The 4,237-nt window shown below is 41.1% G+C and overlaps 1 pseudogene; it reads left to right on the forward strand.

Moving 5' to 3' along the window:
* The first annotated feature begins 1,049 nt into the window (after positions 1 to 1,049).
* LOC125415345 (peptidyl-prolyl cis-trans isomerase E pseudogene) lies at positions 1,050 to 2,047 on the forward strand (annotated as a pseudogene).
* Positions 2,048 to 4,237: the final 2,190 nt, after the last annotated feature.

Consider the following 4,237-nt stretch of genomic DNA (forward strand, 5'->3'; position numbering starts at 1 on the left):
ACAACACCAACAAGGAGCCAACATTCATATAGCAAAGAGTCTGGACATTTTCAAGTGCTGAGTTTAGTTTGGTCTAGTCACAGCTTATGTAGCTATTTGAATAAATGAGGACTCGAATAGGGAAGAAAGGGACACAATATTGGATGTTAGAAATTGAAAGAAAACCTTAGAGATTCTTTCTTTGCTAGGTCTATCTATCTATCTATCTATCTATCTATCTATCTATCTATCTATCTATCCATCCATCCATCCATCCATCCATCCATCCATCCATCCATCCATCTATCTATCTATCTATCTATCTATCTATCTATCTATCTATCTATCTACCTATTATCATTTCTCTCTCCACCTTTACAAACATGTAAGCATGTGTATGTGTATTCTTTGTGCTTTAGACAATTTTTAATTTAGTATCTATATACAGAGAGTACCAAATCACACAATATAATCTGATGAACTTATGAGCACATTTATATTACAAGAATCCTGATCAAGACAAAATATTAACACTCTCCAGCAACCCCCACAGAGCCTTCATGGTCACTAATCCAATCTAATAGAAAACTGTCAGTTTTGCTTAGTTGTCTGTTGTATGTGTGGTTGTTTTGACTCAATATTATGCCTATGAAATCTATATATAGATGTCATACCTCTACATACTACAATCCTGATTGGACTTTCCAGTGTGGATAGTATGAGCAGTGTTGTTGTACACATTTCTGTACCTGTCTATTGGTACTCATCCTCAACCATGAATCATAAAAAGATCAGAATGCACACACACAGAGAAAGAGAGATAGATAGATACATATAGAGATAACCTAGCAAAGACAGAGTCTCTGAAGTTGCCTTTCAATTGCTAACATTTAATGTTTATCATTTTTTTCTTCCTTCGAGTCCCACCCTTCATTGATTCATATAGACACAGAAGCTATTGGCCAAATCTGAACAACCCCAACATTTGAGAATACTCGGGCTCCTTTCTGTTCTTAGATAGTATCAGTCAATCACTTGATGAAACCTCTTAATGCAAATATAAGTAAGAAGATGGCTACCACCAAGTGTGTGTTGTACGTGGGTGGCCTGGCAGAAGAGGTGGACGACAAGGTTCTTCATGCTGCTTTCATCCCGTTTGGAGACATCACTGATATTCAGATTCCTCTGGACTATGAAACAGAAAAGCACCGAGGATTTGCTTTTGTTGAATTTGAGTTGGCAGAGGATGCTGCAGCAGCTATCGACAACATGAATGAATCTGAACTCTTTGGATGGACAATCCGTGTCAATTTGGCCAAACCCATGAGAATTAAAGAGATCTCTTCCAGACCAGTTTGGTCAGATGATGATTGGTTGAAGAAGTTTTCTGGGAAGACTCTTGAAGAGAATAAAGAAGAAGGACCTGAGCCTCGCAAAGCAGGAACCCGGGAGGGGAGAACCCACTACAAAAAAAAGCACGGCCAAATCCTCAGGTTTACTTGGACATCAAGATTGGAAACAAGCCAGCTGGCCAAATCCAAATGCTCCTACGTTCTGATCTTGTTCCCATGACAGCAGAGAATTTCCGTTGCCTGTGCACCCATGAAAAGGGCTTTGGCTTCAAGGGAAACAGCTTCCACCGCGTCATCCCTCAGTTCATGTGCCAGGGCGGTGATTTCACAAACCACAATGGCACTGGAGGCAAGTTCATCTATAGAAAGAAGTTTGTTGATGAAAACTTCATTCTCAAACACACAGGACCAGGCCTTCTGTCCATGGCCAATTCTGGCCCAAACACCAATGGCTCCCAGTTCTTCCTGACCTGTGATAAGACAGATTGGCTGGATGGCAAGCATGTGTATTCGGGGAGATCACTGAAGGCCTGGATATCTTACAGCAGATTGAGGCTCAGGGCAGCAAAAACGGGAAGCCGAAGCAGAAGGTGATCCTCGCTGACTGCGGAGAGTACATGTCACGCGGCGCTCGTCCCCACTCTGCACACAAGGACGGGGCTGCCAGGCCGCTGGGGCATAGACAGTGTGCAGCCAGGCCGCTGGGGCATAGATAGTGTGCTGCCAGGCAGCTGGGGTATAGACAGTGTGCTGCCAGTCTGTCCTGGGCTGACTAGAGCCATTTTATTTGCTAAAATAAACTATTTTTTGTAAAAATAAAATAAGTAAGAAGAGGTTTCTGCTAATAATAGTACATAGCATAGCAGAATACTTTGCAGTAAACTGTTTTCTCCCTATAAGTATAAGGAATATGCAAAATAAGTGAAAGTCTAGTGTAATAAATGCACAAGCCAATAACATGATCACCTACCATTATCAAGCATTATACATTGGCTGTAACTCTATGTGCTGTTCTCAGACAACCAGCATCTCAGGCTTCTTTACAGCAATATCACCACAAATAGTTGAGTGATGTATTGCACATTGGAGTAATGGCACCTATGATGTCATTTGACAATAGGAATTCCAAACATTATTATAATCTTATAGGAACCCTGTTGTAAATGCTATCCTTCATTGGTCAAGACATTATGTGGTACATGATTTATATCCCTTATCTGTAGCTATAATATTTAGTAGTGCAGTTGTTGGGTCATATAGGTATGTTCAGCTATATCAGACACTGCCACAATGACATTCTGATTTTCAAGGTGATCAAAGAATTTATGCTTCCACTAGTATATACAAGCATTATAATTGGCCCACTTTGGTAAATGAGAGTTCTGGCTTGTCCACATCCTCAGGAAAATATGGTCATTTTTACATTTGCATTTCAGAGGGGAGTGTAGTTGTCTCTGGTTTCATTTCTTGGGAAGTATACTCTTAAAACAAATAACAGAATGCAGGAGGATATTCTGGAGGTTAATATCTTTGAGGGAGTGAGAAGCAGAGAGTATACTTCAGTCAGTTTCATGGAGAGCAATGCAACTGGGATAAACCTTCAGAATTTTCTCTAAATTGGATTGGGTACAGAGATCCATCAAATGGTCCATACAAGAAACCATTTGATTCAGCTCCCCTGCAGGGAGAGGTAGCTTCATGCTAGGCAGAGCTTTTCTGCAATGAACAAATCGTTAGAAAGAGGAGCTGGGCCATGAACTGTCATCTGTCAATGTTTATGGCAACTGGGAATACTAGTGCTTTGCTCCAGAAGGTGTATTGGAGAATTTGGACTCACTGCAGAGTCTGCTGTGCTACAGCACAGGCCATCGACTGTGGCCTTGGTTTACTTTTCTCTGAAGAGTTCTGGAGCTAAACAGATTTAGGCCCTTAGATAGCTTTTAAGTGAAATGTTTATTGAATATTTTTGCAAAAATTTCTATTGGGTTATCATTCCTTTTAATGATTTGTAGAAATCTTTCCTTTTTTCTTTCCCCCTTCCCCTCTCCTTCTTCATCTTTCCTCCCTTCCTCCCTCTCATCTTTCCTTCATTCTTTCTAGAAAGTTTTCCTTGATCTGGGGACAGCTGTCAGGGAAGAAGTAAGCATGTTGCCCGGGTACATGTCTGAGAAGCCCTAAAGTGATGGTAAATGTGTCTAACTGTTGAGGTGGTTTGCTGTGGGACAATGATCTTGTACCCTGTCACTTATATTGTGCTGTTTTAATAAAACGCTGATTAGCCAGTAGCCAGGCAGGAAGTATAGTTTGGGCGACCAGGCAGGAAGTTAGAGGTGGGGTGACAAGAACAGGAGAATTTTGGGAAGAGGAGAGAGTCAGTCTGTAGTTGTCACAGAGGAAGTTAGACATAGAGGAAGCAAGATGAGAATGCTTCACTGATAAGAGTTACCAAGCCATGTGGCTAACATAGACAAAAATAATGGGCTAATTTAAGATGTAAGAATTAGTTAATAAGAAGCCTGAGCTAATAGGCCAACCAGTTTATAATTAATGTAGACCTCTGTGTGTTTCTTTGGAACTGAACGACTGCAGGACTGGGTGGGACAGAAACCTCTGTCAACAGTAGCTTTCAGTTGCAAGCTGAAGGCCTAGAGTAAGAGAGGATGACAGAGATTCAATACTAAGCTTGCTCAGTCCCCATGCAGGAACCAGAGATTGGTGGTCAAAGTTTGTCCCATCTCTAGTACTCAATGGGATCAAGAAGACCACCCTGCATTCTCTTTCATTTTAGTGCAGATCTCTCAGACCCAAGGTAATCAAATGGCTGTGACATTACTAGGGGATAAGAATGTTCCAGCTCTGGTGTGATCTTATGGTATTAGTATCATAGAAACAATCTGCTATTAACT

The sequence above is a fragment of the Myodes glareolus genome, chromosome X (genome assembly GCF_982192425.1).
Source record: "Myodes glareolus chromosome X, mMyoGla1.1, whole genome shotgun sequence".
In the NCBI taxonomy this organism is placed as follows: Eukaryota; Metazoa; Chordata; class Mammalia; order Rodentia; family Cricetidae; genus Myodes; species Myodes glareolus.